This window comes from Saimiri boliviensis, chromosome 11 (assembly GCF_048565385.1).
Source record: "Saimiri boliviensis isolate mSaiBol1 chromosome 11, mSaiBol1.pri, whole genome shotgun sequence".
Taxonomy (NCBI): domain Eukaryota; kingdom Metazoa; phylum Chordata; class Mammalia; order Primates; family Cebidae; genus Saimiri; species Saimiri boliviensis.
Genome location: NC_133459.1, coordinates 24,857,616 through 24,868,968, shown reverse-complemented (window position 1 = coordinate 24,868,968; position 11,353 = coordinate 24,857,616). Strand labels below are relative to the sequence as shown.

Genomic DNA, 11,353 nt, shown 5'->3' with positions numbered 1-11,353 from the left:
CTCTGTTCTTTCTGCTAGATTATCTAATTGTTGCTTGGGCCAAAAGCTTCACAATATTCTTGACTCCTCTGTATTTCTTATATATTCCTCATCATATCCATCAGCAGATCCTGGGACCTATTCCTCCAAAATATGACTGCTTGTCACCACTTGCACTGCTACCATCCTGAGCCAAGCCACCATTATTTCTTGCTTTGATTCCCACAATTGCCTCCTAACTGGTCTCCCTGCTTCAGCTCTTGCACCCATACTTTCTGTTTTCTACATAGCAACCATAATAATCCTTTTAAAACATAAATCACATTTACAACCATATGTACCCATAATTTTTTTAAAAGGCTGAGTGTGGTGGCCTGTGCCTGTAACCCCAGTGTTTTGAGACGCCAAGGCAGGAGGACTGCTTGAGGCCAGGGTTTCAAGGCCAGTCTGGGCAACATAGTGAAACCCGGTCTCTCCAAAAAAATTTAAAAATTAGTTGAGCATGGTGCTTCATTCCTGTAGTCCTAGCTACTTAGGAGGCTGAAGCAGGAGGATCACTTGAGCCCAGGAGTTTAAGGCTGCAGTGAGCTGTGACTGTGCCACATTACTTCAGCCTGGATGACCCTGTTGTAAAAAAAAAAAATTATGTCGTATCATAAGTCTTTCTCCCTATTAAAAATCCTCCAGTGATAGCTGGGCGTGGTGGCTCAAGCCTGTAATCCCAGCACTTTGGGAGGCCGAGGCGGGCGGATCACAAGGTCAAGAGATCGAGACCATCCTGGTCAACATGGTGAAACCCCGTCTCTACTAAAAATACAAAAAATTAGCTGGGCATGGTGGCGCGTGCCTGCAATCCCAGCTACTCAGGAGGCTGAGGCAGGAGAATTGCCTGAACCCAGGAGGCGGAGGTTGCGGAGAGCCGAGATCGCGCCATTGCACTCCAGCCTGGGTAATAAGAACGAAAACTCTGTCTCTCACACACACACACACAAATAATAAAAAATAAAATAAAATAAAATAAAATAAAAATAAAAATCCTCCAGTGGCTTCTCACCTCACTCAGAATTAAAAAAACAAAAAAACAAAAAAAACAGAGAGGTCAGGCACTGTGACTCACACCTGTAATCTCAATATTTTAGGAGGCCAAGGTGGGAGGATGACTTGAACCCAGGAGTTCAAGATTAGCCTGGCCAACATGGTGAAACTCTGTCTTAACTAAAAATACAAAAGTTAGCTGGGAGTGGTGGTGCATGCCTGTGATCCCAGCTACTCAGGAGGCTGAGGCAGGAAAATTGCTTGACCCTGGGAGGTGAAGGTTGCGGTGAGCGGAGATTGTGCCACTGCACTCCAGCCTGGGTAACAGAGCGAGAGTCTGTCTAAAACAAAACAAAACAAAACAAAACAAAAGACCCTACAATGATTTACAAGGCCTTACAACTCTGTCCCCTCCACTGACACTTTCCTGACCTCTCTTACATCTTTCCTTTGGCTTATTCTATTTAGCTACACTGGTCTCTGTCAACAAGGAAACTCCTGTATCAGGACCTGTGCATTTGCTGTATCTTCTGCCTGGCATGCTTCTCCCTCATATTTGTATGGCTTGTTCTCTCTCTTATGTCTCAGCTCAAAATCACCTCTTCACTGAGTTCTTTCTGTCTACCCTTTATAAACTAAAAAACTTGCCCTAACTGTAATTTCTATCTCCCTTAACACTGCTTTATGATTCTCAATACCCTCATTACCATTTAGTACACCATAGGTTTACTTATTATTTTGATCCTTCCCACAGGAATGTAAGTTCCATGAGAATAAGAACTTTATTTTATTAAATGTTCTTAGAACACTGTTTTCAGCTCTGATAACACTGCCTGGTACATAGTAGGTGGATAGAGGCAGTTGACTAAAGAACAGGACCTATGTATTCAATGACTGAATTAACAGAAAGACAAAGTCATTCTTCCAAAGATAGGAAAGCATGTTGTAAACTAGAAAGTGGTGTAAAAAGTTTATTTCTTCCGGTTGGTTCTTGATTTCTAAGCCTTAAGATCCTCTTTGAAAATCTTTACTAAATGGAGTAGACTCAAATGATCTTGGATGCAGTGCTGACTCTTGATAGGCCACCAAATACATAACTGGGTGTCAGGAAACCCAGTCTTGCCATCTTTCTTGGGCTCACTGGCAAAGCTAGCAAGGATCTCTTGCTCTTTTCTAAGGCATCCTTGAATGCCTTTGACTTTTTAGAGTTTTTATTCTGGGCAATGGGAGTGATAGTTGATGCCCTGACTGTAGTTGGGATTCTGTACAGGGAAAGTCATTCAATTAAATCAAGCAGTATTGAATTCCTAATTGACACAAATGAGACAGACAGACAGCTGGAGGAGTGGGGGAGGGACAGGGAGCAGGTGCCTTGAATAATGGACAAAGAAGAGAGGCAGAATATAAATTGAAGCTAATATTGAAGAAGCTCACTGTGAGTCTAGATTTTGTGCCACAAGAAAAGTAAACTTTGCCACAGCTTACTTTACATAGAGATTTTGGCCTCTCTGATTTGTTTGCCTCTTTTCAGGTACCATCATTTGTGAGAATCACCCTTTGTAAAGTCTTCATTTTGTTTTTGTTTTTTCCAAAACAAACTTATCAGGTAGTGTTTGAATGAAATAAACTGCTTTGAAAATTCTATTTGTCAAAGGGATTCTTAATACATTAGTTAGGAAGGTGAAGGGAAGGATGTTTCTAGATCTTCAATGCCAGATATAGGAGGCAATTCTGCAGACAAGGCATGTATCTTGTCAACTCCAGAATTTCCTCTGAGAATGTTGGGGGCTTTTTTCCTCTCAGTGCCCTCTTGATCAGAGCTTTGACTCCCCAGCTCAGACAGTTCTCTGTAGTCATGGGAATTGCTCCCATAATCAGCAGTGTCTCCTGCTTGGAACACAGATAAGTAAATGTTCAAACCTGGCAGCCGATCCTGAGAGGGAGAGCTGATTACATCTTTCCTGTTGAGAGGCACCTTTTTGATTTGAATGAGACACCTAAATGCCCCACCTCAGGTTTGTCTGGGGGAAGCAGTTTCACCCATATCTTCATAACTGAAGATCGTAGTATTTTAAAGAAACATTTAATCTTAAAAGGGGCCCACTGGTTTCCCAAGTTAAGTAACTTAGGGAAAAGCCTAGGATTTTTTCCTTTCTCCTGGCCCCTTCTCCACTAAACACCACCCTGTGCTTGGTATGCTGAAAGCTCCTGCTGCACAGGTATCATCAAATGCCAGAGGCCTTGAGAAATAAAAGGAGTTCAGAACACCACTAAATACACGTAAGTGTTAACTACAAATGGAAGAGTGAAAGAGCAGGCAAACTATTTCTTAGAAGTTTTAGTAAGACAGGCTGGAACCATCAAGCCCCAAACTGAATACTCTTGGTGATATTCCGTTCCGGGAAAGCTTTCTACAGGCGGAGGTGTATTCTTATCTGGATGTAGCTAGGATTATGTACTACCGTTCAAACACTTTCGGGAGAGACAATGTCCATTTTCCTACTGACTTCAAGGCAGCCTTTTAAGTTTATTCAGATTTATTTTGGTAAGTGCAATAAAAAAGCAAGGTTAGAGAGTTACGTTGAACAAAAATAAAGTCATTGTATGCCTAAAGTTTCCCACTGAAAGCTGCTTTTAAAGCAGTTTGCTGCTCCTCAGCTCCAGTCACCTCAGCAATACTTGCATTCAGTCAGATTGGCTGTGAACAAAGCAAACTTGCTTCACACACAACAGCCTTAAACCTCCACTCTCAGGACAGAAGTCTTCCTTAGCAATGTTTTCTACATGGCTCTGGTTAAGGGCCATTCACTTACCTCTAACCTCTTTCTCCTGGGAGACAAAGGCACCTTTGGGCTGAAGTGACACAGGAGAGTTAGAATCAGATTTGTTATCAACATTGCAGCCTTCAATTTCAGTAAGAGGCTAAATCTGTCTATTCCAACTACAGGAAGGCAATCTTTATAACCCCTGGAGCACTTGGCCAATTATGCACCTGCAAATATACCATACGGGACATTTCAGGTTCCTAAGCACTTTGAAAACCGATACTTAAACAGTCTCAAGGGATCCTATCACCCACCTCGAATAATAGCTGCTTTGGAATCTGTTATTGGCACCAGAAAAAGAAAGAGTCCTCTGAAGTCATTCTAAAGCCATTTTTATTGTGCATTTTCAAACAAAGAACCTCACCAAAAGAACTTCTGTTACAAAATCAGGGTAGAAAGTCAAACTCATCTCATCTAAGAGTCAATTACCCTGGCAATTTTGTGAGGGGATGGGAAATGAGTGTTAGAGGAAAGGATTGTGGGGAGGGGGAGGGATTGGCTTTTAAAATCCCCTGGGTGAGAAGGGTGTTCCCACTGACTCTAAACCCTAACAATTACAACAGAAGGGCCTCTGTGACTTTCTGGCCATAAACTTTTTATGATTATTAACTGAGGAAACCTAGAATATGTGGAATTTTAACAGTTGGCTTTCAACCTCCATTTGCTCCTTTCTGAGAAGCTTGTTTTTGCACAGTGTAATAACTTAAGGCTCAGAATTTATGTTAGCTACTTTGATATTCCTTGCTGAAAAGCTACCTTCTTACATATCTTACTTCCAGTAAAGAGGCAGATGCCCTGTGTACTGTTTATCTTGGGAAAGAGATACATAGGGGGAAAAGAAACAATTTTCTTCTCATTGCAATTGACCACCTGTTGTGGGATTATCCTGCCATCTGCTGTTCAGAAGAGAAACAACAGCAGAGAACCGGACAGGAGGCAGAATGCTGGAAAGCTTAGCTCCTAGATGTCCATCAGTTGATTATCGGTATTGGTATAGCTAAAATTTTCAGTGTTACACCTCTTTTAGAATTTGTCTATCAGGTTTTCCAGTGTTCACTGAATTTGTCTCTTAGACAAATTCTAAAAGAGCTGTAACACTGAAGATGGTTTTCTTCTTCGGAAAACCTTCCCACAGGAAAAACAAAAATCTTCCTTTAAAAAAATTTTTTTTAAAGGATCTCTCTTTCTTTTCTTTTGTTTTCTTTTGAGATGGAGTGTTGCTCTGTTGCCCAGTGGTGCGATCTCGGCTCACTGTAACCTCTGCCTCCAGGGATCCAGTGATTCTCCTGCCTCAGCCTCCTGAGTAGCTGCGATTACAGGCATGTGCCACCACTCCACGCTAATTTTTGTATTTTTATGGGGTTTCACTATGTTGGCCAGGCTGGTCTCAAACTCTTGATCTCAGGTGATCCACCCACTTAGACCTCCCAAAGTGCTGGGATTACAGGTGGGAGCCACCACGCCCGCCCTCACTTTGTATTTATTTAATTTTTTTGAGATAGGGTTCTCCTGCTGCCCAAGCTGGAATACAGTGGCACCATCATAGCTCACTGCAGCCTCGAACTCCTAAAGTCCAGTGATCCTCCCACCTCAGCCTCCCAAATAGCTGGGACCACAGATGTGCACCACCATACCCAGCTAATTTTTATTTTTATTAAAAAATTTTTTTGAGACAGAGTTTACTCTGTTGCCCAAGCTGGAGTTCAGTGGTGCAATCATGGCTCACTGCAGCCTCGACCTCCCAGACTCAAGTGATCCTCTGACCTTAGCCTCCCAAGTAGCTGGGTCTACACTACTACGCTCAGCTACTTTTTATAATTTTTGTAGAGATAGTGTCTCCCTGTGTTGCCCAGCTGGTCTTAATCTCCTGGGCTCAAGTGATCCTTCTGCTTCAGCCTCACAAAGTGCTGGGACTACAGGCATGAACCACTGTGCATGGCCTGATTTATTTATTATTTATTTATTTATTTATTTTTTGAGACGGAGTTTCACTCTTGTTACCCAGGCTGGAGTGCAATGGCGCGATCTCGGCTCACCGCAACCTCCGCCTCCTGGGCTCAGGCAATCCTCCTGCCTCAGCCTCCTGAGTAGCTGGGATTACAGGCACGCGCCACCATGCCCAGCTAATTTTTTGTATTTTTAGTAGAGACGGGGTTTCACCATGTTGACCAGGATGGTCTCGATCTCTCGACTTCGTAATCCACCTGCCTCGGCCTCCCAAAGTGCTGGGATTACAGGCGTGAGCCACTGCGCCCGGCTATTTATTTATTTATTATTTTGAGACTCACTCTATTGCTCAGGCTGTAGTGCAATGACTCCATCTCGGCTCACTGCAACCTCTGCCTCCTGGGTTCAAGCAATTCTCCTGCCTCAGCCTCCCAAGTATCTGAGATTACAGGTGTGTGCCACCACACTGGGCTAATTTTTGTATTTTTAGTAGAGATGGGACTTCACGATGTTGGCCAGGCTGGTCTTGAACTCCGTACCTCAGGTGATCTGCCCACCTCAGCCTCCCAAAGTGCTGAGATTACAGGCGTGAGCCACAGCTCCCTGCTCTGATTTATTATTAATATTTTATTTTGTCTATGGGTTCTCCCCAGTCTTTGTTTGTTTGTTTTGTTTTGTTTGAGACAAAATCTCACCCTGTTATCCAGGCTGCAGTGCAGTGGTGCGATCTCAGCTCACTACAAGCTCTGCCCCAAGTTCAAGCGATTCTCCTGCCTCAGCCTCCTGAGTAGCTACAGGCATGTGCCACCATGCCCGGTTGATTTTTTTGTATTTTTAGTAGAGATAGGGTTTTCACATGTTGGCCAGGCTGACCTCGAATTCCTAACCACAGGTAGTCGACCCACCTTGGCCTCCCAAAGTACTGGGATTACAGGCATTAGCCACCATGCCCGGGCTGGTTCTCCCCAGTCTTACCCATAGCTCTAGTTTCTTCCTTGGGATTAATAAGGAAAATATGAAAACTTTAATTTTCCCTCACTCTTCGAAAAATAGTAAGATTTATAATCCTGTAAAAAGGCTCATTCTCCACTCAGTAATCTAAGTCATTATGAGTGCTTCCCTGGACTCTTCATTGTCTACCCACTCTAATTGTCTCCGATCTGGTCTTCCTTCCTCCAGGGCATTGTTCACACCACTGCCAGTCAGAGTAATCATTTTCCAGTGCAAAACTGGTCAAGCCATTCCCTAGCCCAGTATCATTCAGTGGCTCTCACTTTCTTACAGGATTAAGTTCAAGATCCTAGTCCTGGCATTGAAGGCCTCTGGGTTAAATTTAAGTCCCCTGATTTATCAGGCTATTTTATACCTCTTTCATTTTGCTTGTGCTATGTCCCTGCCAGAAATGTCCTTTCTGGCCATATATACCTGACAAAGCCTTGTCCATCTTTTAGGTAGCTAGATGTCAGCTCCTCTGGAAACCTCTCCTGATTCTCTGCTCCTTGGTAGAACTGGTCATATCCTCTTTTTTTTTTTTTTTTTTTGAGACGGAGTTTCGCTCTTGTTACCCAGGCTGGAGTGCAATGGCGCGATCTCGGCTCACCGCAACCTCCGCCTCCTGGGCTCACGCAATTCTCCTGCCTCAGCCTCCTGAGTAGCTGGGATTACAGGCACGTGCCACCATACCCAGTTAATTTTTTGCACTTTTTTTTTTTTTTTTTTTTTTTTTTTTGAGACGGAGTTTCGCTCTTGTTACCCAGGCTGGAGTGCAATGGCGCGATCTCAGCTCACTGCAACCTCCGCCTCCTGGGCTCAGGCAATTCTCCTGCCTCAGCCTCCTAAGTAGCTGGGATTACAGGCACGCACCACCATGCCCAGCTAGTTTTTTGTATTTTTAGTAGAGACGGGGTTTCACCATGTTGACCAGGATGGTCTCGATCTCTTGACCTCGTGATCCACCCGCCTCGGCCTCCCAAAGTGCTGGGATTACAGGCTTGAGCCACCGCGCCCGGCCAATTTTTTGCACTTTTAGTAGAGACGGAGTTTCACCATGTTGACCAGGATGGTCTCGATCTCCCGACCTCGCGATCCACCCGCCTCGGCCTCCCAAAGTGCTGGGATTACAGGCTTGAGCCACCGCGCCCGGCGGTCATATCCTCTTTTGTGCCACTGGCTCCCCTCCCCCAACATATTTTAATGACATCACTTATCCCAAGGTTATGTAATTTTCTATTTCCTTATCTGTCTCCCTCACTAGAATAAAAGCTCCTTAATAGCTTATGAATTTCCTAGGTTGTGCATTTCAGCACCTAGAACTGTGCCTGGTTTATAGTAGGTGCTTAGTAAACGTTTGTGGAACAAATGATGTAGAATTTATCTAGCATTTTAACTTTTTTTCTTGTTTGTTTAAATTTAATTAATTTACTTATTTTTGAGTCAGGGTCTCACTCTGTCACCCAGGCTGGAGTGCAGTGGCACAATCATAGCTCACTACAGCCTCTTGACCTCTTGGGCTCAGATAATTCTCCCACCTCAGCCTCCTGAGTAGCTAGGACTACAGGCACCCACCACTACGCCTGGCTAATTTTTGTACTTTTAGTAAAGATGGGGTTTTGCCATGTTGCCCAGGCTGGTCTGGAACCCCTGGGATCAAGCAATTCACCCACCTTGACCTTCCAAAGTACTGGGATTACAGGCATGAGCCACAACGTCCAGCCTAGCATTTTAACTTCCAAAGAGTTTTCACTGCATTGTTCTGTTTGATCTTTTTTGATCATGTGAGGAAGTAAGGGCAGGTATTAATTACTGTGACCATTTTATGGATGAAGAAAGGGAAACAGCAGATAGCTGGTAAGTGGCAAAGCAAGAATCTGAGCCCAGTTTTTCTGAGAGGAGAAAACCATGACCCTGTTTGTATACTGTTGCTCTGCTTAGATCCTCTCAGATCTCCTACCAGTTCCTCCTGACCCTTCCTTGGCTTCTGTTTGTTTTTGCTTCCAATGACCAGCTCCTGAGACACTTCAAAAGAGGAAGGTCCTCAAGTTACTAGAATGGTTTTGATTTTTCCCTATTCCCTGGTCTCTAGCAAATGACTGATATAGATGCAGGAGTCTGAAAGACCGGCATTCTTGCCTCGGGGTGGAATTTATACTCCTGAGCTCCCTCAGGTATTAAATTCCTTTAGAGATTAAACTACTCTCTCTAGGACTGCCTGAAATCTCACCTTTGCTTGGCTTTTTGCTTTTTCCCTTCCCAGGACGACTTCTCCTATGCCCTACTGACTTCTTGGAGCATTTCCTTAAACCTCTGTCTCCTTCCCTCCCAACAAAAAAAAAAAAAAAAAAAAAAAAAAAAAATGCTGGGCACAGTGGCTCATGCCTATAATCTCAGCACTTTAAGAGGCCAAGGTGAGGATCGCTTGAGCCCAGAAGTTTAAGACCTGCTTGGGCAACACAGTGAGATTTCATCTCTACAAAAATTAAGAAAATTAGCCAGGTGTGGTGGCACATGCCTATATTCCCAGCTACTCGGGTGGCTGAGGCAGGAGATCAATTGACCTGGGGGTCAAGGCTGGCTGCAGAGTTGTGATCATGCTACCACATTCCAGCCTGGGTAATGGAAAGACTCTGTCTCCAAACAAACAAACAAACAAACAAACAGACAAACATCTCTTACTGAGCAATCCTGTCTCAGGCTCTGCTTCCAAGGTTCCCCAGGCATCCAACTAAGTGTCTCCTTGCCTCCTATTATATGTCAGGTGCTTTTGCAAAAGCTATTTATTTACACAAACTCTCCAAGAGTAAAGTACATATATTTATGACAGCAAGACTTGTTTTTTGAGAGCAAGACTGTGTCAAAAAAAAAGACCTTCATTAAAATAGTCTCCTTTTTCTCCTACTATGAAATTATCTTTCATTAACTATAAATCATTCTAATGACCACTGATCTTTGGCAAATTTTCTCACCTCTAGACCCCAATATTTTTTTTGGAGACAGAGTCTTGCTCCGTTGCCAGGCACCAGGCTGGAGTGCAATGACACGATCTTGGCTCACTGCAACCTCCCCCTCCCGGGTTCAAGCAATTCTCCTGCCTCAGCCTCCTGAGTAGCTGGGACTACAGGCACGAGCCACCATGCCCAGCTAATTTTTGTATTTTTAGTAGAGATGGGGTTTCACTATGTTGGCCAGGATGGTCTCAATCTCTTGATCTCGTGATCCGCCCACCGTGGCCTCCCAAAGTGCCAGGCCTAGACCCCAATATTTTTACCTTTAAAGTGAGGAAATAAGGTAATAAGAATACCTACCATAGCTGGGCAAGATGGCTCATGCCTGTAATCCCAGCACTTTGGGAGGCTGAGGTGGGCAGATCACAAGGTCAAGAGATGGAGACCATCCTGGCCAACATGGTGAAATCCTGTGTCTACTAAAAAATACAAAAAAATTAGCTGGGCGTGGTGGTGCACACCTGTAATTTCAGCTACTCAGGAGCCTGAGGTAGGAGAATCGCTTGAACCTGAGAGGTGGAAGTTGCAGTGAGCCGAGATCGTGCCACTGCACTCCAGAGCAGTGGCGACAGAGCTCTGGTGACAGAGCAAGACAAGACTCCTTCTCAAAAAAAAAAAAAAAAAAAAAAAAGAATACCTACCATAGTAGGATATATTAATGAGAAACAGAATAGCACCCAACATGTGTTCTCTAAATAAATGTTGCCATTATTATGATTTTAGTACTTCTGCTACTTGTAAACAGGTTATACCCCAAAGGATGAAAGTCCTTTGGTTTGTATGTGTGTTATAGTGCTCAACCACAGAGACTCAGGATCGTCAAAACACTAACACTGAGTCACTTGCATAAGTCCCACATGTAGCATACAAAAGGGCTGGCTGCTCAGATATCAAATTGTTATTTCCAAGTGGGTAGATCAGAAATATAATTGAATCATCCTCAAAAGCCACAGGAGTAAATTTCTGTTCCCTCTTGTGGTGACTCCAAGAATTGCCAGTATTGCTTTAATCAGAATAGGGAGCGTACGCTACCAAATCTGCAAGACCGCTGAAAAACTACCCTTAATTCAGAGGCTCCCAAGTGGGAGTTCCAAATCCCTACATGTCAGAGAAGGTGCTAATGAATACTTTCAAAACTTCAAAAAATATGGCAAAAATCATTCAGTTACTTATGAAAAAGAAAAATATTTTTACAGTTATTAACTCTTTTAATCCTAACAGCCCTTTGAGGTAGGTACCATATAATCATTCCCATTTTACAGATAGAGAAGTTGGTTCACAGAGACTTTGAATAACTTATAAGGAAGTGAATAAGGTTCACTCAGGCAGTCTGGCTTTAGGGCCTGTATACTTAACTACCTAGCTGTATGTCTGCAGTAATATGAGCTCTGTTTCCCCAGTGCTTTCTGTGTGCCAGGGCCCAGGGTAAGCTAACACCATACATCCTCACAACTAAGCTGCACTTTGCAGATGGAAAAGCTCAGACTCAAAGGGGGATGAGGGCCTAGGTGCAATGGTTCATGCCTGGAATCCCAGCACTTTGGGAGACTAAGGCAAGGGGATCAC

The 11,353-nt window shown here is 43.7% G+C and overlaps 1 non-coding gene and 1 pseudogene across 1 annotated transcript; one reads left to right on the top strand and one right to left on the bottom strand.

The window, feature by feature from the left end:
* The first annotated feature begins 4,846 nt into the window (after positions 1–4,846).
* LOC120366209 (U7 small nuclear RNA) lies at positions 4,847–4,909 on the top strand. The gene has a single exon (XR_005580945.1). It is a non-coding gene; the product is annotated as a U7 small nuclear RNA (small nuclear RNA).
* On the bottom strand, positions 4,901–4,939 carry LOC120366208 (U7 small nuclear RNA; annotated as a pseudogene).
* Between the last annotated feature and the right edge of the window lie 6,414 nt (positions 4,940–11,353).